Source organism: Ailuropoda melanoleuca, chromosome 15 (genome assembly GCF_002007445.2).
Source record: "Ailuropoda melanoleuca isolate Jingjing chromosome 15, ASM200744v2, whole genome shotgun sequence".
Classification (NCBI taxonomy): Eukaryota; Metazoa; Chordata; class Mammalia; order Carnivora; family Ursidae; genus Ailuropoda; species Ailuropoda melanoleuca.
Genome location: NC_048232.1, coordinates 5,252,608 through 5,274,206, shown reverse-complemented (window position 1 = coordinate 5,274,206; position 21,599 = coordinate 5,252,608). Strand labels below are relative to the sequence as shown.

The window sequence follows — 21,599 nt, the reverse complement described above, 5'->3', positions numbered from 1 at the left end:
TGTTGGGCATCCCCCCCACTCTATGCCTCTTGGCATGGTATGTTTTTGGTTTAAAGCTCCTGCTGCCTTAAGCTTTCCAGCTCCTGGGTTTCTGCCAAAAGGCAGACCTACAGCCAGCCTGCCCTAGGAGGGGTGCATACAAAGATTGGGGGTGGGGAGAAGAGACTGGCTAAGAATCCCTGCCATGGCTTCCTAGGCTCTACGATATACCCTCCTCAAGCCTCAGTATTTTGTCTGTAAAATGGGCATAATGCATTTTTTCATGGATTGCTATAAGGATTCAATAAAATTATATTTGCCTAGAGCACAAGAGCTCAATGAAAGCTAGCTGCTATTATCCTTCATAGTAGTATTATTAGAGCTGGAAGCAGGGTCTCTGGGGTACTGAGAGGGAAGGGTGCCAAAAGAGGAGAGAAGCGATGGGGAGCGTCTGGAAGATACAGGGCGGGAGCATGTGGGCTGGCCCAGGAATGTTGGGGCTGAGCTTCCATGGGCTCAAGTGGAACAAAGAAAATCGAGCTGCCTGAAGATGAGCTCCTCAACTGTCCATTACCAACATATGAGTGTGTGTGTGTGTGTGTGTGTGCGCGCACGTGCACGTACAGGTGCACGTGTGTCTAACCATGTAACTATGAACGAATCAGTGCTCCACAGTATTAGAGAAAACTGTAAACGTTAAGAGTAGTTATATGGACACATCTAACTCATGGCCGTTGGTTTCTAAATACCAGACTCTGACTGAAGGAACCGAGAGAACTTGGAGGGTTAGAACAGGAAAACAAGAGAAGCCTGGAACATCTTGTGGTGCCAGAAAACAAGTAATCATTTTGCTGAGGTACCAACAAGTGACGAGGACGTGTCCAAAAGGCACAGACCCCAAGCTGAAAGGGCTCCTCTGAGCCAATCTGAGCAAGAAGATAAATCATCATAGTAATGGATTGTGACCCATAGAATAAAGTAAGAATCTTTGAATCCATACTGACATAAATAAAAAATTGAATAAATACATAGGGAAGGAGGGACAGCTCTTCCTCACAAATTCTAGAATTTATGGGAATGATTAGAATCCAGGCAAACAAATGTAGAAGGAATCATGGAGCTAGAAAAGTCACCATTTGGCAAATAGCATAGACATCATTGTTTTGCAGAAGAACCGTCAGTGGGTGCTAAAATTAGCAAGCAATAATGTGGCGAGAAACAGGACATGAACAGTCTCAAAGTATCTCCTACAAGGTACTTATGGATTGATCACCAAGGGGAAGATGGTGACTTTACGGCAGAGCAACCTGGAAGCCGCCTGGACCACATCATCAAAGTCTGCGTCACCAGTAATGGACCCCATCAGCAACAGGGGCCCCCTGATATAAAGCACTGGGAAGGACACGTCACTCGTGTAGTGTTCTCGCCCAAAACGCATCACCTGAACCGGGCCATGAGGAAACATGAGACACCTAAAATAAAGGACATTACAAAAATAACTAGCAAATAGTTCTTCGAAAATGTCAAAATCAGGACAGACAGACTGAGGAAGTGTTCTTGCTGGAAGGCAGCTGAGGACGCATGAAGCCCAAATGGAACGGGTGACCCTGGACGGTGCCCCGCACCACACGAGGGACATTAGCAGGACAGCGGGTGAAGCAGGACTAGTATTGTGCCAATATTAATCTCCGGATTCAGGTGACTGTACTCTGCTTACGTAACATCTCGGAATTGGGGGTGGGGGTCAGAATTCTTTGTCTTCTTTGCAATATTTTTGTAAGTTTGAAATTCAAAATAAAAAGTAAAAAAAAAAATTAAAAAGTAATTATAGAGGCTGCAGAACTCACTAAGTGAGAGAACTCCCAAACTGATCTGGCTGTGTAATCAGCTACTAATTACCATTAATGATGGGAACTGCCTAATTTCCAGGCAGCACAAGGAGGCGCATCACCACAAATTTAGTGACTTAAAACACCACCCATTTATTCACTCCCAATTCAGTAGGTCGGAAGTCTTACAGCGAGACTGGGGTCTCTGCTCAGCCTTTCGGGAAGCTGGAATCATGGTCACAGGCAGAGCTCCCACCAGGAGACTGGAGGAAAGCCCTGCTTCCAAGCTCACTCCCATCAGCAGAATTCAGCTCCCGTGGTTGCAGGAATAAAGTTCTTTTTCCTGCTGGCTGTCAGCCAGGACCACTCTCAGTTCCCAGAGGCTGCCTGCACTCTTGCCACGTGGTCCCCTCTAAGTCCTCAAGTCAGCCACCGAAGCAGGCCAACTGCTTCTCATGCTTTGACCTCTGACCTCTTCTGGGACCCGTGGAGAAAACTCCCTGCCTTAAAGGACTCGGCCCGTGCAGATTATCTCCCTCCTGTAAGCTCAGCCCATTGGGGATCTTAATTTTATCTGCAAATTCTCTTCATGGCAGTACCTAGATTAGTGTTTGAATAACAGGAAGCTTTGTGTAGTATGCTGGGCCCAGGAATGCTGGGGACCGTGTGGGATTCCGGCCAACCCACACAGGTTATTCCTTAAACCAAATAAATGGGTACAAGCTAGCAAGAAGTTTATGGATGGTGGAGGGCATGGCCTACCTGTACTGAGGATGTGGGCTCCCCAGCGCCCACCAAAGCAGTCTGACCTGGCTCAGAGAGGGTCTCCTCCTTCCCTAATAGTCCTCCTGTTTAAATGGAATATTACTCAGCCATCAAAAAATGACACTTGCCATTTGCAACGATGGGGATGGAACTAGAGGGTATTATGCTAAGTGAAATAAGTCAATCCGAGAAAGAAAAATATCATATGATCTCACTCATATGTGGAATTTAAGAAACAAAATAGATGGACACACGGGAAGGGAAGGAAAAATAAAATAAGAAAAGCATAGAGGGAGACAAACCATAAGAGACTCCTAACTCTAGGAAACAAACCGAGGGGTTGCTGGAGGGGAGGGGGTGGGGGATGGGGTAACTGGGGGATGGACACTGGGGAGGGTATGTTTTGTAATGAGCACCGGGTGTTCTACAAGACTGATGAATCACTGCTTCCACCTCTGAAACCAATGCACTATATGTTAATTGAATTTATTTTTTAAAAAATGCTTTAAGGCCTCCGCCCCCAAAATCCTCCTGTTTAAGCAGACTCCTATGTACAGCACTGACTGTTTTGGAATGTAATTATCTTTCCAGGTGGTTTCAGAAATCAGGATGTTGTCTCTGGGGACAGATTCTGCTCCGATCCTTGATGTCCCTGGTGGCAGGGGCGTACCATTGCGTTCACTGCTCACCTGTCCTTGTGGCACCGGCTCTGGCTCCATAGGCGCCAGGCCAGCACAGCTGCGGCAGCTGGGGAAGTGTGCCCTGAGGCTGACCAGCTCCCTGCCACTCAGGGACAGCTACCCCTTTCTTCAGAAGGAAAAGTTGGGCAAGCAAGCCTCCAAACTCAGTGGTGGGCCTCTGTGAGCTGTGCACAGGCCTTAACCTGGACCTTTGAAGCCCGCTGAGCCCAGGGCTGGGGTGGCATTGAGGAGGGAGCCACTGAAAACATCAGAGCCCTCAATGACTCTATTGTGTCACCAGGCCGCTCTCAGGTAGCTCGCTCTTGTGCCAGTATCTGAGCAGGCTTTCTGTTGTTTTCTCCTAGCACTCTGACAAATGTTGGATTCCTGCATTCGCCCCATTTCACTGCCAACGAAGCCGGCCTCAGCGAGGGAGCTGGCCCGCTCTGGGTGCCTGGTCACAGAGCAGAGGCCTCACTGCAGGCCTCCTGACCAAGACTGCTGTCCTCACTGCGCCACAGCCTTGCCCCAGGGACCTGGCTTCTCCCTGGTCATTGTCCTGCAGGCGGGAAGTCACCGTCCTCAGAGGGTTAGCTTACTGGGAACCGACGGCCATCCGGCCTCAGTGCACTTAGTCTTAATAACCTATTTGCGGCTGAGGAGCCAGGCTGCCTCTTTCCCAGAAATCAGACTCAACTGCTCTGGCCACGTGGCAGCTTCCCACCCGTGTCGGGGTCCTGGAATATGCTGCTGCTTTCGGACGGGAACACGAAGAGCCCAAGAGCCACTGGGATTTAAATTAGTCACATAATCGCTTCCAGAGAAAAAGGGCAAGTCTTCGCCATGGGCTTTCACTTCACCTGTGATAAGGACAATTTAGAGGCGAACGGAACGGTGCACGAGCCAGGCTGGGCAGCTGGTGAGAGACTCGTGACCGGCTCTCCTGCCCGCCGGGGCCATTTCTGCTGCTCTGCCTGTTTCCCCATCAATAAGATGCAGAGGATAGTAGTTGTTGGCCGAGTGTGAGGACCAAATGACTGCTTAAAAGAAAACACAGAATCTCTAATGTTAGAGGAGCACAGATTTTTACTGTACTTGAGGGTGGCTTTTATATATATGAAAGACTGCTTGGAGTTATTTCTATTTTTAACATTCATTTTATCCAAATTTAAAATTTTGGGTTTTCCTTAAGCTTTTAGGCTTAACTTAAAACTGTGTTATTCTACTTATAAACTTATCATATAAAATACAGTGAAATTTAACAGCCACTGTTAAGGGTAACCTTGATGACAGGTTGCACGGAGAAATTTAAACAACTGCCTTCTCAATTTAAAATGCATTTGTGAACTACTTTATACTTCAGAACACTTTGGTTTGCTCACAAGCCCTCTCAAATAACCAACTAAATATGCTGAATCTTAAGTTCTTTTACATGTTCCCGTACTGCTTACAATCTTCATAAAATTGCACTGCAACTTTAAGGTCAAATCACGAGTCCACATCGATTACTCAAATATGTATACTAAAGTGGGATTACAAGGCCAGTCCCTGGATACTCATATTTGCCACATTCTCTTAAAATTACAAGTTCTTAAAATGCCAAATAGATACTGGTCACCTGAACTTAACCCCAAATATCAACAGTATGAGTTTAATTTGCTTCATATTCTTCTGCTTAAATAGAAACTTTTCCACAGTTAAAGGGAGTCTACAAAGAAAACAATTATGTCATTATCCTGTCCCAAGGCACTGAGGTTACTTATCGACCAAAAAGACCCCAATTAGGACAGCAAAAAACGTACAACATAATAAGGGTTTTCCAGACCTTCTGAATTGTGGGTTATTTTTGCAATAAAATGTTTAAAACTAAAAAGAAAGCTAAATTATAGATCTGCTGCGTAGTGTCTAGATGGGATCTGAGAAGAGCTTTTAAGCTCTTACAAGGCCCTTGCTGCTTAAAGATGGCTTCAAGAATTAGCCGGGGAATGATTCTAGACGGTCTCATGTTCTGGGGACACGCTGTGGTTGTGTCTGGGGCCTTGCCCAGTCGCTGCTCAGATGGGAGGGCAGTTAATGACTAGAGGGGAGGACGGCATGTGGACAGTTAAAAAAAAGGCAAGAGTTGAAATCACAGTCCCATGGGGTAAGCGCATTTCACTGGTAGCCGTGGAGGTCATCGGCACTCTTGGTGTGAAAGGACAGATACCAAACTCAAAGAAGCTTGGGCCAAAGGGCAGTTATCTGGAAGAACGCTGACGTGACTCAGAACGAAAGGCAGAACACCCAAACCATAGGGAGAAGTGACGGCCTGCGGGGGGAGCAACGGGCACAGGGCCCCTGCTACAAGCCAGGACCCTGCCTGTCTCTTGCCTCTTCTTTCCACCAGTCCTCTCATTAGCTCACGGCCACCCGGCCTCCTCCACAGGGCAGGAGCACAACCGAGGGCAGGTGGCAGTGGTGCTTGGGGCCCCCACCCCACTCTCCCCTTGCCGCCGCCACCACGGGGGCCCTGAAGGACACGGCTCCTGCTGGAACCACGCGCTCTGAGCTGGCAGGAGTGGTTCCAAAGGAAGGAGCTGTTATTCGGGAAGCAGGTGGATCAACCCCAGTTCAGGAGAGCAGCTCATCCCCCTGGGCTTCTCCAAAGCAGAACTACCAACAGTTTGGGCAGAAGGGCCAGGAACCAGGAGAAGTGGGTTCTGGGGCCAACTCCGGTCACCAGCCAACTCCAGGCTTCCCTTCTCACCTGTAAAGTGAGGAGACACCTCCTAGTCCTGATGTGAAAGCTCGCTGAATTGGGGGCAGAAGGACTGGTTGGGGAGCAGGAAGAGCTAAGAAGGGCCCCTGCGAGCGTGCTGGATACATGGGCATGGATCACATAGCACACTTCCTAAAGCAAATGGGGCTGGAGAAGGACGCAGGCCTTCTCACCAGGGTCGTTTCTTGGCCACACGCGAGACAAGGCAGATGGAGACAGGCTGGCAGCAGGAGCCACACAGCGGCACTTTGTCCTCGCACAGGGAGAGCCCAGCCATTCATGCTGGCGGACCCACTGGGCCACCTCAGGCGCTGCCCCCCATCCTTTGTTTTGTTGCCCCCTGAACCCAACTTTTTGTACATATGATACTACCACAAAGCGGAGCAACTCTGTAACCCTGTTGACTGATGTCTTCCTTCAAGACATGCGCTCCTGAGCCTGCCTGCTACATGGTCCTAGTTCCTCAACGTTCACTGGAGGCAGGATGGCTGTTTGGAAGACTGTGCTCCTGGAAGCGCTGAGCTGGGACGTCTGTGTCTGTAGCTTCAGCTCCGAGGGCCTGATTCCCTGCGGAGCAGCAAGTTACTGTTGAATGAGTCAGTGGATCACAAAGCGACCTCTGCTGAATACGTGCTCCTATTGCTGTGTGGCTTGGACTCCTCTCCTTGTGTCACTGGTCTCGCACAGTGCCTGCCACGTAAAAAATGCTCAGTATACATGTTACAGTGACAAAGAAGCAATACCTCCTAAGCTCTGTATTAGATTTAAAAAATAATCCTGGGAGCCACTCATGTTCAGATACCAAATTCTCTATCAGTGCGGGAGGCTTCTGCCCACTCTAACAGAAACTCAGGTCGGCTGTGACTTCAACAAGAGAGGGCTTCTTTTTCTGGCACGAGAAGTCCAGAGGTAATAAGCATCACAGGGCAGGTGCGGGGACTCTACGGTGTCCTGTTCCAGCCACGCAGCAAGGGGGCTTCTGTCCACATCCCGACCACGCTGCACCTGCAGACATCAGGTGCGCGGCAGTCAAGGTCGAACGGGGAGAGAAGCAGCACAATCGCATTCTTCTCTTTTACCAGTAAAGCAAAATCTTCCCCTCAAAGACCCCAGATATTCCTTTTTTTAAAGAGTTTAATTTATTTATTTGAGAGAAAGAGAGTGAGCATGAGCAGGGGGAGGGGCAGAGGGAGAAGCAGGCCACCCCCTAAGCAGGGAGCCCGATGCGGGGCTCGATCCCAGGATCCTAAGATCATGACCTGAGCCGAAGGCAGACGCTTAACTGACTGAGGCGCCCAGGCGCCCAACCGCAGATATTTCTACATTCGTCTCATTGAACAGAACCATAACTTGGGTGCTGGGAAGCAGAGGACGTGTGTGGAAAGAAGGTGCAGGGATGCCTGTTCCCACGAACTCCTGCACAGAGAGGAAGGGATTCAAAGGCCTTTCAGTCCTGTTCGCGGAACGACCCAGGGATGGTTGGGAGAAGCATTCTGTGGATAAAGTCCTTTATATCCCAGTCCCTAAAACACAGAACAGATGTTCTAAACAAGCACCAATCTTGGACTAAGGATTTTAAAATGTTTTACTAAAATGACCTGTTCCAGATTCCCAAGATTAACCTGAAATCCAGTGTCACAGCCCTGCCATGGGACTGAGGATGCTCAGCGGCCCCTCCCCGGTTGGCTGGAGGGAGAACTGGAAACCGAAGAGGACTCAGAGCCAAAGGGGTCGCCCACCACTGGCTGAGTAAGAGAAGCCCGGTACTCAACATCTGAGGCTCCATATGGATGGGTGTCAGCGGCTTCCGTAGGGGCTTCATGCTTTGGAATTTTTTGCTGTAATATGGTCTAGAAGTAAGGAAAAAAATCTTTCCTCTAAGCTCTCAATGTGTTTTTTGGGCCAGCTGCACCTTGTTCATCTGTTTACTAGCTTTAGTGATTACGTATTTTAGAACCGTATTCGTACCGTATTTTCGACATGATTTTGAGACATCTGATAAACTAATTTATCACAGTGCCTAATGGAATGGTAAGCATTTAAGAAATACTTCATCAATGGGTAACTGGTATAAAAATATACAATTTCCCTGAATATTTTTTTCAACCTGCCCCAGTCAACCACTGAACCACAATTTGGCTTAAATACTCTGTGCAGGTAAGCAGGGAGATGGCATCTTTTAACGCTGAAAAAAGCAAGTTACAGCGCTCTTCCCTCCTCCCCTAATATTTCCAAATCGACTTGCGTCATGAAGAAGTTGAACGTCCTCTCCAGCCTCTTCTTCCCCTTTACGCGCTGGCAAGAGGAACTGCTTCAACACAACTAGGCTCGCTCGGGGCCATCGAAGAGCGCGGTGGTCTGACGGCACCACCCCGGCAGTGATGTCTCCAGTCTCTGGAAACTACTTCTGGCTCTGCCCCAAAGGGTTTGTCATTAGCAGGAGGGGACCTGCTATTCAGAATGGGGGGTTGCGTGGGTGGCCGGGGGGAAACGTACAAGGACATGTTGGAGAAAGGTTTGTGTCAGAAAACATGCATCTGTCTAATCGCTGGGAGGACAAGCGTGGCCTATATTCCTGCAGAGTTACTGTTACGACAAGATGTCGCCCAGCGTGGACATGACACACCGGCCTTGTTGTTGAGGTGCATGCGCTCATGAGTTTTATCAGCCACGGCCCATTACAAAGTCTACAGAGTCTGAGAAAGTCACCCGTCGTTATCTCCTCAAGAGAAAGGAGGGATTCTCAGGTGAGAAGCTGTCAGGCGAGGCCAGCGTCCTCCACACCGTGCCATTCAGAAGGTCTCTACTCGGAGAAGAGGAACCAGAAGACAGGGAGACGTACAAGAGTAAGCTCAGCAAAGGAGCGCAACGGCCGCAGGCACCCACCTCGCCTCCGGCACCCTCTCCACGCCCGTGCCCCAGCCCCCCAAGTTCTCGCCCTGAGCTGAGACATGCCTGCGCCCTTCCTCCTGGGAAGCCTCCTCCACAAGGACACTGAAGTACTTCAAGCGGGGGGGGGGGGGGCACGGACTGACAACTGTTCGTGCTACTGAGGCCAAGGAGAAGACAGAAACGTGAGGAAAAACTGGAGAAGAACACCTTCTCTGTTGATGGGAGGCTCACCTCGGCTGGAACGCTTGCAACAGGCGGGCGCAGAAATGTGGTGACTCAGAGACCATGCGTCAAGGCGAAGGGGTGACTCACCAGACAGGGGAGATGTGTGGTGGCGGGAGGTGAGAAAACTGTCCTCCTCCATCCTGGTCCCAGCCTCCTGAAGACTTCCTATGGGGCCAAAGGTTTTATTTTTAGCAAAGGTAGAGTCTCTGCCAAAAAAAGGTCTTTCCTTTTGTTTTCTCTGAGAACGTCCAGATTTGCTGGATTGCTGCAGAAACCTGTGTCCGTAGCTTTGGATGCTCAGGGAGCCCGCACAGGAAGGGCACGGAAGAGGCTGCAGCACAGAGAAGAGCAGCACAGAGATGCAGGAAGGTAAGGGGGACTCACTGCTCCGAACCGGGGGATCTCGGGCACGATACGGGAGGCTGGCACTGTTTTGTAGTCATGCTTGCACAAGGGTCCATGTTAGGCATCACGACTGCCCCTGAGCTTCTAGAGTAAAGCAGTAGCTCTGGATTTCATTAAAAAAAAAAGAAAAAAGAAAGTCCCCTGAGGAGTTCTGCAGCCACCTTTGAGTCCTACAAACATACATCAGTTTTTGAGAGAAAACACTATCCAGACATTGAGAGGGTCGCTTGACAAGCGCAGGAACTTCTGGAGATTAAGGAACCACTTCCTATATATGATGCGGGCAAGTGGGACAAGGCCACCCCAACTGTGGAAGGCTGCTGGCTGCCCACCTAATCTCCATCCACTCTCTTTTCCTCAGAAAGGGAACTTCCAAATTTTAGCGGGACACAAAGCTGTCTGAAAAAAGGCCATATCCCCAGCCTCATCCACAGCTGGCTATGCATTTGACAAAGTTCTGTCCAATGTGACATAAGCAGAAACACTGAATTGCGGTGTGAAGGACAGCCGGCACAGGCTGTGTGAACCCGTCTTCTCCCCCTTTCTCCTTGAAGGTGGAAGGCAGAGGTGATGGCTGGAACTTAAGCAGCCTTCACAGACCATGAAGCAGAAGGCACATGCTGAGGATGGCAGAGGGGCCATTAGATACGCAGCCTTGGGGTGCCCGATACCCTCACCTGGCCACCCCTGGATGTTTCTCTTGGAACTTTTCTATAAGCAACAAAAGTATTTTCTTAACCGAAGCTACTGTACTGGGTTGAACAGTGTCTCCCCACCGACACACACACAATTTATGTCCTTTCTTACACCTCAGAATGTGACCTTATTTGGAATCAGTGTCTGCAGATGTAATTAGTCAAGATGAGGTTACACTGGAGTAGGGTGGGCCCTAAAGCCAACATGACTGGTGTCCTTAGAAGAAAAGAGACATGGAGACAGGACACCATGTGATGACACCTGGAATTAAGTCTCTAAGTCAGAAAATGGCAAGGATGGCCAGCAGCTGCCAGAAGCCAGGAAGAGGCAGGAAGGACCCTCCCGCAGCACCTCCAGAGACAGCACCACCCTACTGGTAACTTGATTTCAGAACAGTAGCTTCCCGAGAACCGTGAAAGGAACAAATTCCATCTGAAGCTGCCCGGATGTGCACAGCCCGAGGGACTGACAGAGCTACTGTTACATCTTGTCATTTGTTATATGAGGCCTAAGTGTACAGAACGCACTGCTTTTCCATTTGGCCCATGTCACTGTCGTCTGAGGAGCTGGAAATGTTGCTGGCAAATGGCTGATGATATCCACTGATTTATAGGAGATTAAGGCAGATTTATTACCAACTCCACTCTGATTCTGCCTAGAACCTTCCTTCCTCTCCGCACTGCCCACTGAGACTCAGCCGTGTTCTCTGTGACTTTTCCTCACAATCTGATTGGGGGGGGGGGGGAAGCCAGATAAGGTAGGAGGGCAGAGCAGGAAAACTGACTGATCAACAAGATTACTCAGAGCTCACTTCCTGATACAGGGGTCACCTTCATTCTTGTTCCATCTTCCCCCCCGGGACCCTTCTCCCCTCTCCATCCAGCCCCTGACCCATCCGTTCTGTGCAAGCCACCCCAGAAAAAAACCTCGGAGTGCTCCCTGGGGAATGTAGTTTAGACCCTCGAGGCCTTCTTCACTCTCAAATTTCCGCTGTGTACCCGCACTGACTTGGAACAGAAAGCAATGGCAGCCAGAGCTGCGGTCAGGCAGTCGCCACGTCAAGCTAACTAGGTAGGAGGTCCTTGCCCTTGGCTTCTCCTCATGCTGTAAAGGCCAGCTGTCAGCCTAAAGGGCACAAAGCCTCTGCTGACAGCCTCATCCATCAATGCCTCCCTGTCGCAGCAACAATGAACTGACGAGAATGGACGTGTCAAGTGTCCCCTTTTCCAACACTGTATGTGACTCCACTCATCCCTCAATTTTCAATTACATTAATGCCTGGGGGATGTATCCTATTAAAGCGAGAACGTAGAAGGTAGGAGACTCTAAAAATTAGGGCCCAACATGAAACACAGCCAAGGGAAGTGTCGAGATGGCAATGTGCAGACCTAGGAAGTGACCAGTCCAGACTGGGGAAGAGGACAACAGGAAAAATACAAAACCGATAAATTCACTGATATGCCTGACCTGGGGAAAAATACTAAATGGCAGATAAACACCCATGAAGAAATTAGAAAAATCTTAGAATAGGTACATACACTAAACGATTTTTTTAAACTGGGCAATTATTATTAACTCTAGAAAACTCTCTATAAAAAAAATAACCATAATATACTACCTGGATCGTGCAGGAGTCGTATTTATGTCCTAGTAAGTTTGCGGTGACTGCTCTGACTCGGAATTTTGAAGTAAGCAATTCACGAGAGCTGGAGGGAGAAATGAGACAGGAGCTGGGATAAGACATCTAAATCCTCCTCTCCTACAATAGAAAATCACTAGAAACATGTCTACAAATCAGTCAAGAAATAGCTTAAGCCAATGAATTCGAAATAGAAATAAATGCCATAAAGAGTCAGCTATGAGGGCTGAATTCGTTTTCCTTTAGGCAACGAGGCTGGTGAGGCAGAGGGCTATTCTAATTTGCTACGAGCCTCTGAGCACTTAGTGGATTTTATAATTATGTGCCTATATTATTTTGAAAAATTAAAATGAAAACTGAAAGTAGGACTAACAACCTTGAACTTACTTTTCAATTGGAATTTTGGTAAGAATTATGCAAAATTCAGGTCAGAATGACTCAATACAGGTGACCCGTCACGAAGTACCCCTATCTACACTCGCCTACGATGGTTCATTGACTTGCCCGCTGTTTACTTCCAAATGATACAGTCAGCATGATTTTGTTTCTTTGTTCTTGATTACAGCCCAAAGAACAGTACTGCAAGTAACTGCAAAGTGTATCTTTGCTAGTTTAAGCTCGTTTACTAAATTACCAGACTCTGATTCGATTTGTTCCTTCTGTTTTTTTGCAGATAAATTAGTAATAAAATTCCCTTAGCAACTCCATTCTTGTGGACCTATTTCTTCCCCTCGCGACCGCTCTGGTTTCAGCAAGCCATGGGCCCGCCCAAAGGCTCTTGTCACAAACCCACCCACAGGAGACAATGCCTTGGCTTATCAGAAACTTGAGAACCATGAGGTGTTCATTGCTTAGATGGGACGTAGCAGGAAAAGGATAATACATGAGACTTTATAAGAGGTATTTTTAATATCCTTTGATAGTGCAGAGGAGGGGAAAAAGGCGGTTGCTAAAGAGAAGGACCCAGCTGTTTCCAAATTTGGAAGTCACTGGTATCCTGAAATGTTTAAAAATCATCTGCAAGCCATATACCTTCGAAAGGGACGATAATGTGATAAAACTGTCTTTCTCTGTTATCATAGTTGTATGAACCCAAGGTATTCTCCATGTAAGCTATTTCCCTAATCTTTCCCTTTCTCACACTTTTTAAAAAAGTTTTAGGTTACCCTTTAAAAAGTAAAATCTATTTTGTGAATGTCTAGCCGATAACTGAAAAAGGAAACTTACTGAATTGCATTTCACAGAATAAGGTCTATGTCTTTTTATTCAGCAAATAATAGCTATATCTTAATAACTAAATACTAAGAGGAATATACTTCTAGAAGGAAACTGCTAACTTTCCCATATTGTTGGTATATGTGCATTTATATAAAATGTCATTATTAAATTCATTGTTCTTCAAAAGATGTGAAAATCTTTATAATGTACTGCTTCTAAAAATAAAACAACATACGCAGCTCCATAATTCAGATACATCCAAGTCCTTAATGTTCTGGTCCAGGACTCAATCACTTCTGTATTTTATTGCCTTAGATGAGAGGTCAGCGAATAAGAGAGAAAAGATAGACCAATTCAGGAACAAACTGACTAATAAAATCTCCAGAAGAGATACAATGAAGAAAGATGTAATGATGGGAGGAGAGGAAGTTATCAAATATCACATATTACATGAAAAATTTCCAGGATAGGAATTCAAAGGACATGAATTTCCAGATTGAACAAGTCCGTCCCAAACGCCTAACAAATGAACAGAGATAAACCAAGGCACATAATCACAAAACCTTCCAGAGAGAAGAGACACAGACCATAAAGGATGATATTCACTTTCTCGACAGCACTAAAGAAAGAGGACAATGTAGCAATACCTTCACATTTTTGAGGGAAAATGCTTTTTTTTTTTTAAAGATTTTATTTATTTATTTGACAGAGATAGAGACGGCCAGCGAGAGAGGGAACACAAGCAGGGGGAGTGGGAGAGGAAGAAGCAGGCTCATAGTGGAGGAGCCTGATGTGGGGCTTGATCCCATAATGCCGGGATCACGCCCTGAGCCAAAGGCAGACGCTTAACCACTGTGCCACCCAGGCGCCCCTGAGGGAAAATGGGTTTTAACCAAGAATTCTGATTTAGTCAAATCACCAAGTACGATGACAAAATCAAGATATTTTCAGATGCAAAGCCTCAAAAAAACGTATCTCCCAAGTCTTCTTTCTCAGGAAACTACTAGAGGATAAGCCCCACCAAAAATAGGAAATGCAGAAAATGAAGAGAGAATGCAGCACAGATATCCAACATGGGGGAGTCAAAGAGAATTTTAACAATCTGGTGACTTCCTGGGAAATGGCAAAGTTGGCCTTTCTACTCCCCCTACTCGTCCTTTCAAGTTAGTCATAGAGCAGCATTAAAAAACAGACCAGAAATGGGTATTTGTATTGTTGCCACATTTTGTATATTACTCTCAGCTAAGCCATGGTTCATTTTCATTATTGTACAACTTTTCCTGGAATTACTTGAGTCAAGTTTTTCCTGGAAGTGAGTCAGAATATTCCATTTCCCCCTGGAGATGTCCTTCTGAGAGCCCTCATCTTCCTGCTCCCACAGGGACCGACTTCTCCAGGCCTTCTGCACAGCTACTGGGCCAAACCTTCTTTCACCATCATCTCGGGGATGCTTTTCCCTCTCTGTGCTGGGTCAATGTCATCTTTTTCTGGATTTACTCCTTAAACTGTAGTGGGTTGGAGAGTAAATGGAAATTGAGAAGGTGGAGATTGAGTTCTGACTATTTTTAGACATGTGCTTAGGAAGAGAAAGGTGAAGAATGGGAGCAGTAGAGGGGGGTTGGTAGAAAGCAGCCTCATGATGGGATGTGTTTAGGAATAAGGAGGCAGAGTCCAGAAGCGACCCAGCTAACACAGGCAAAAGTAGCTACTGCAGGAGAGGTAGAGAGCAGAGGGCTGTTGTTTTCCATCATAAGACTTGTGGTGCCAATAAGCCTACCAGGTGCAGGATAACTGTTGGACAAACACAGGGAAAGGGTCAATTCTCCAGGCAAAACAACTCACCAATGTTTCTACCTCCTGGGATACGAGGTGAAGGTGTGGTGGGATAAGTTAAGCAGAAGGATCAGTCAGGGAGAACGCCCCAGCTTGCTGGCTTCCAGAGCCAAGGCCTGGCTAGACCAAAGAGTGTAACCCAACGGCTAAGGCATTACTTTAGCCGATTAGAAGAGTGCAAGATCAGAACAGGGAGACTGGCTGGAGACCACCATCCATTCCAGGCAAGAGAGTGAGGCTCTGAAATCAAGGCACTCCCCTGGGTTAATATGAAAGACAGAAAAGAAAAAATTAACAGGTCTCAATTACAGACGGGGTTGGGATAGAAGGGAAAAGAGGAATCTAAGATGATGCCTAGGCTTCTGACTTAGGCTATGTTCTTCCCAAATTAGAGAGCTTAGCAAGAGGTTTGAAAGGGGAAAAGTGAGTGAAGTTTGAACACGTTTCAGATGGGAGGGGGACGTCTAATAGGCAGTTAGATACAGATCAGAAGTCCTGCAATGACTGGCTTTGAGATAAAGACGTGTGTTAGTCACAGCAGAAACTAAAGGCCAGGAGAGCAGATAAAATCACCTAGGGAGAGGGTGAGCGATAAAGGCAAACACTAACAGGAAGAGTGGTCACAGGCCTCAAGAAGGGAGTGGTTAAGTGTCAAATGCCATAAAAGGTCAAGAAGGAGAACTGAACACACCCCCTCTAGAAGTGGCTCACAGTGATCTTTAACAGAGCAATCGAGAAGGTCCAGCGGCAGCGGAAGGACATCTGATTTGTAGTCAATTACAAACCCCCTTTCTTAAGCGTGGGCTGAATTGAGAGGGGATGGGGACTCAAAAGTCAGCAGGTGGCCATGGAGGGCACATGACTCTTTGAGAAGCCCGGCTGTGAAAGAAGACGCTGCACACTGGGGAGCAGGAGAGTGCACTCAAATCAAGGGTTTAACTTTTCTCCCCTACAGAAGGGAGAAATTTGAGAATGTTTACATGCTTCAGAAAATAGCCAGCCCGGAAATAACTTGAAAAGATGGGAGAGTCTTACCATACAGCCTTACCACACAATCCAGCAATCAGACTCCTAGAGATTTACTCAACTAATGTCCACGCGTGTGTCCACGAAGAACCCACACACAAACATTTATAGCACCTGATTCGTAATTGCCAAAACCTGGAAATGACCAAGACGTCCCACAATAAGGGAGGGGCTAAACATCCAGACAATGGCGTATTAGTCACTGAGGAAAGCCAAGCTATCAAGCCACAAAAGGTATGAATGAATGCATGAATCTCAAATACACAATGTTAAGAGAAGGGAGCCAGTCTGAAAAGGCCACATACATACTGTATGATTCCAATTATAGGACATTCTGGAAAAGGCAAAACTACAGAGACAATAAAGAGAGTAGTTGCCAGGCATGGGAGAGGAGAGAGAGTTGAACAGGTGCAGCACAGGGATGTTTTTTTAGGACAGTGAACCCAGAACATTAAGCAGTTGTCAAAACCTGTAAGACTTCAGGGCCCAAAGAGTAAACCTCGATGTATATATAAAAATTTAAAAACTCATTTAGGAGATAGGATGATCCCAGGGTGAAATGCAGAATATGACAGATAAATCCAAATGTGTTATGAACATAAAAAACCACCTTACTAAAGGTCAGGGTGGGGAATAAAGTGCTGACCTAAGTAACTGGAAATGAGTGAAGTCTGTAAGACTACACGATAAACTGTACATAAGCACCGTACTCTACTTGATAAAGCTGTTTCCCAGAGAGATGGATTAAACATTCTGAAAGTGCTAGAAAGGTATACTGGCATTGAAGCAACCAAGTAAATGGATGGCAGAGGGTAGGAGTCCAGGGGGCAAGGGATCAGAGTTGGAGACATCAGTATGGATTCATATTTACCTTAATATACACACAGATGGTCACATATACACAGGTTATTCTGCACATATATATTTCTTCACGCTATCAGCTGAGAGGGCCTGGAAGCAATGGCCACCCCAACAGCAATGAGCACACCCAATGCCCAGATCTTGGTTCCTAACACCATTCCTCAGGAAAAGGAACTACCGCTCCTTGGAGAAATGGCTGATTCTAGGACTCAGAACCTGGAGCACCTTGGAGTGCCAGAAAGTAAGGACGTGCTGTAAGCAAACAAACACCGCACAATGATGGATGTCGAAGGCCAAGGGCATACAGATGCCGACCGAAAAAGCTTCCAACAGCCGAAGCTGGAACAATTTGAGTCAAAAAATTAATACTAGTTTACAACCCAGAGTGTAAGATACATACCAGTAAGTTCATACTGACATAAGTGGCCAAATAAATAAGCAAATGGGGGAAAAGCAGACAAACTTCCAGGCAGAATGCCAAATATTTATGTAGCCCCTCCACCCAAGGAGGCAGAACACAGCTCCCATTCCTTAAGTGTGGGCTGCACACAGCGACTTCTTTCCAGAGCAGAGTACAGCAAGGGAGAGAAAGAGTGACTTCAGAGTGGGGAACCCAACACACACTGATTCAGTCCGGTGAGCGAGGTAAACATCACTAGTGACAGGTGATGTCCACAGAATGTACCCTCGATAGGTGATAAAAATGGCATTACACCTCTGTGGTCTTCTCCCCTCCCCCCCAAATTATGCAAGTCTAACCATGAGAAAAACATCAGATAAATCCCAACTGATGACTGTTTTACAAATACTTGACCGATAGTCAACTGTCACCGTCATCGAAAACAGGGAAAAGTCTAAGAAACTGTCAAAACCGAGAGGAGCCGAAAAAGATAAGGCTAACTAAATGGGAACTAATATCCTGAATGGGATCCTAAAGCAGAGAAAGGATTTTAGGTAAAAACTAAAGAAATCTGAATAAATTGTACATTACATTAATAATTTATAATAATGTATATTATATAAAGAATATAATAACCTGTCAGTATTGCTCATTGTAACAAATGTACCATACTAATGTAAGATATTAGCGTATAAGGGAACTCTGTACTATTGTCACGATAATTCTGTACATCTAAAATAAAAAGTTTAAGAAAACTGGGAGAGGAGTACTGATCAAGCTGGGGATCAGACCATTAATAGCTCAAGGTCAAAAGGCCGCAAGGTGCCATCACTTCTCTGTCCTTCCCCTGCAGTTCTGTCTGGGAAGCTGTCCTCTTGCTTTTCTTTCCAGAGGGCAGTCCTGATTCTTCCTTCAAGACCCACAGCACAAGTCACCTCTTCTTTAACTGCAGTCTCAGACTTTGCCACTCCTAACAGATCTGCTCAGTCATCTGTGATTTGTGGCCTCACAGTCAGCAAATTTACTGCCAATTTATTGTTTACCAGATATGTGCTAGATGCTGGGAACCGAGAGGACAATGTCACTAACCAAAGAACTCAAGTGACACGTCTTATCTCAGCATGGTTCACCTTGCGCTGTTTTCGCTTTGTGTGTGTGTCTGTCTTTGAAATAAACCATGAACTCTCCGAAAGCAAGTATTGCTACTGTATTCATTTCTTCATTCCCTGCGCTAAAAACATTACCTGTACACGGCAATTGACAAAGAAGTGCTTGCTGAAACAAAATGAAGAACTAAATTCTATTTCAGTTTAGGTAGGGACTGCTTCTAGGAAAAGCAAACTGAGAAGAGTCTGCAAGGTTTCATACTAATACGTGATTTTTTGTTTTTAAAGATTTTATTTATTTATTTGACAGAGATAGAGACAGCTAGCGAGAGAGGGAACACAAGCAGGGGGAGTGGGAGAGGAAGAAGCAGGCTCCCAGCGGAGGAGCCCGATGTGGGACTCGATCCTGGAACGCCAGGATCACGCCCTGAGCCGAAGGCAGACGCTTAACGACTGTGCTACCCAGGAGCCCCCTAACACGTGATTTTTAATTATCTGCAAAAAAATTGCCCCGTTTTCAAAAATAATCACACACATTTTGGGAGCAGATTGTATCAGCAAGACGTGAACACACCTTCAAGCAAAAGAGAAATAACTGTACAGAAAAGCTGAAAAGCCACACCTCACAGATACGACCAAGCCTTTCCTCCCCACCCTCCCTGGCACATTGGCTGATCACCTGGACTAAATGGCTGCCATGGCTCCACTGAGAAAGTAGAAAGCATTTCTAAAACTACCAAAATGCACACTACATTCCCACTAAGAGCTCACAGGCCAAAACTGTCTCATGGATGCCCCTGTCTCCAGGTAAGAATTTAATTTTTCCAGCCTTTAAAAAAGAGGCCTAAGATAGAAGTTTGGGAATAGGTACTGGGATATGCAGTGTTGCCAGTTGGCCTCTTCGGCTCCCCCCAAAATATTCACTGTTCTTCCCACAGGTACACTTTAAATGCGTTCACCCCTGACCTAGAGATGACATCAAGTCGGTTCCAGTTATTGATTCCTGCCCAAATCCTGGGAGTGAAACGCAGTTTTTTCCATCAGATCCAAATGTGGCCCTACTTGGTACACGCCTACAGCTACAAAGCCAGGTGACCCGCCCTGAACAGTGGGCCTGACATACAAAGGCAGGACGGGACGTGGATACTGCCTGTTCTGCATTTGAGCAAACAGGACGAGCTCACCCAGAGGGTCTCTCACCTGAGCACTCTCTTATAGCAGCTGGTCTCTGAGGGTCTGTCCAATCCCTTCTCCCTTACCTAATAATTAAGGCTGTAGTCTTGAGGAATTCAAAACCATCCTTTCAAGAGAGCAGCACCTTTGGTTCCATTTTTGCAGGACCGCAATCTCCAACCTGACCTGCTAAGGCTGCTGCAGGGGCCCTTGGCGGAGCTTCAGTGACAGGAGGTTTCCCTGTACCACCGGGGCTCTAACTCGGAACTCTGTCAACTGAGATGCAGGCCGCCAGCACGGGAGCCTTCCCATAGCGAGGCTGGGTTCTCCACTCTTGCTTTTTTTTTTTTTTTTAAGATTTATTTATTTATTCAACAGAGACAGAAACAGCCAGCGAGAGAGGGAACACAAGCAGGGGGAGTGGGAGAGGAAGAAGCAGGCTCATAGTGGAGAAGCCTGATGTGGAGCTCGATCCCATAACACCGGGATCACGCCCTGAGCCAAAGGCAGACGCTTAACTGCTGTGCCACCCAGGCACCCCCACTCTTGCTTTTGAACCAGACTCTTGTAGGTCGGCTTTATCGTTCTTTTTAGGACTTTGCAGCTTGCGTTGACTCAATACTTCTCGGATACTGCTTTCCACATATGACTGACTTAATTTTCCTAACAATCCTAAGTACATGTGATTATCATTTCCATTTCCAGTCAAGGCACCTGGTCACATAGCAAGCAAGCAGAACCGGGGTTTGAACCCACACAGTCTGGCACCAATATCACAGCTGCCTAAGAAGTGCTAATGCTTTGTGGTTTTCCTCTTATTTCCCTTCACACCAGTCTGGTCCATATGCTAAAGTACAGTTAAGTTTGGCAAAATGTTTTACCACCAAATAACTAGGTTTACCAATTTTACCAACTAACCTAGCATAGGGAGTCCTCCCTAATCCTGTCCTAGCTCCTCCATCTTTTAAGATCTGTCATTTGCCAATTCCAGATAATCAATTCCTTTATCAGTTGTTCTCAGCTGCAACTGAGAGAACACACTCTGGCTTCAGAAAAGGAATTTACAAAAAAAAAAAAAAACCCGAAACGACCAAAGAAACAAAACAACAACAAAAAAAACACACCTAGATAGGAAACAAGAATCTCCAGATTGGCCCCAGTCATGCTTGGAGGTTTAACTAGAACAAGAACACTGCCAAACCACACCTTGAAACTGCTCCAGAGCCTGCCCTGCCACACAGGCAGCCCCACAACACATGCCCCTCCAACACGACAAGGACTCTGCCACTGCTGACCCCAAGGCCAGACAACACTGGGCCTGTCCCCACCACTGCAAGGACGGCTTCTTCAGAGGCTGGCACACGCAATGGGAAAAACAAGGGCCAGGATGCTGCCCTAGCTGCAAGACAGACTGGGAAAGCAAGTTTCTGGTCTTGACCTTAGGGAAGGGGGGTGGATGCAGGCGACTCCCTGAACACAGGAAGGGCTCGCTGATCACAGGTGGACCAGGAGTGACAAATGTCTATTACGCTGAACCTAATTATTACACCGTAGCTTCACTGATTTTTTAATTTATATGGAAATTTTTTTTAAACTGTTATCTTTTTGTGGGTTTTTAAAGATTTTTATTTACTTACTTGTCAGAGAGAGCATGCACAAGCAGGGGGAGCAGCAGGCAGAGGAAGCGGCAGGCAGAGGGAGAAGCAGGCTCCCGCTGAGTAAGGAGCAGGATGTGAAACTCGATCCCAAGACCCCCGGATCATGACCTGAGCCGAAGGCAGATGCTTAACCGACTGAGCCACCCAGCCGTCCCTATATGGAAATTTTGGACATTGCAGTTAATATTGGAAATTAACTTCAAAGTTCTCAAGCACTATCTTGCAGGAGACCTAGAAATACCAAAATTCATTGCCCATAACACACTAAATGACTAACACAGTCATGGATAATTTAAGAAGTAATAATCCGAGAAGCTGGGGAGAGAGATACTAAGTTGTGCCCATGCTAACAAAAATCGAAGTAGTGTAAGGCACCTGCATTTCTCTCAGCTGATCACGGAAACACTGCACAAAGCCACCTGAATGCAAATAAACAATGATGTTACCATAACGAGA

The 21,599-nt window shown here is 46.6% G+C and overlaps 1 long non-coding RNA gene across 5 annotated transcripts; it reads right to left on the bottom strand.

The window, feature by feature from the left end:
* Positions 1-4,321: 4,321 nt before the first annotated feature.
* LOC109489803 lies at positions 4,322-21,183 on the bottom strand. 5 transcript variants are annotated; one of them, XR_004621046.1, is made up of 4 exons: positions 21,123-21,183; positions 11,848-11,935; positions 9,513-9,636; positions 4,322-9,293 (listed from the first exon to the last, which is right to left on the bottom strand). It is a non-coding gene; the product is annotated as an uncharacterized LOC109489803 (long non-coding RNA). The 5 variants fall into 5 exon arrangements; XR_002142927.2 differs by lacking the exon at positions 9,513-9,636; XR_004621045.1 differs by lacking the exon at positions 21,123-21,183 and having other exon boundaries at positions 11,848-12,087.
* Positions 21,184-21,599: the final 416 nt, after the last annotated feature.